This window comes from Sciurus carolinensis, chromosome 6, assembly GCF_902686445.1.
Source record: "Sciurus carolinensis chromosome 6, mSciCar1.2, whole genome shotgun sequence".
Lineage (NCBI taxonomy): Eukaryota > Metazoa > Chordata > Mammalia > Rodentia > Sciuridae > Sciurus > Sciurus carolinensis.
In genome coordinates this window covers 97,717,298-97,717,506 of record NC_062218.1, presented here as the reverse complement: position 1 = coordinate 97,717,506, position 209 = coordinate 97,717,298, and positions in this window count along the sequence as shown.

Genomic DNA, 209 nt, shown 5'->3' with positions numbered 1-209 from the left:
CTTCACTTCCGCCGCCGCCGGCCCCGCCCTCTCGTTCTGTCAGGGTTGCGCTCCTTAGGCCACTAGAGAGCGCACCGGAGAACGCGTGCTTGCAAAGGTCTCTTGGTCTCTTGGTCTCTTGAGCCACTCACGTGTGTGTGTGCAACCGCGATGGACCACAGGTCTTTATCAATAGTCCTGTTGCATTCTCTCTGGGAGGCAGGAGTGGG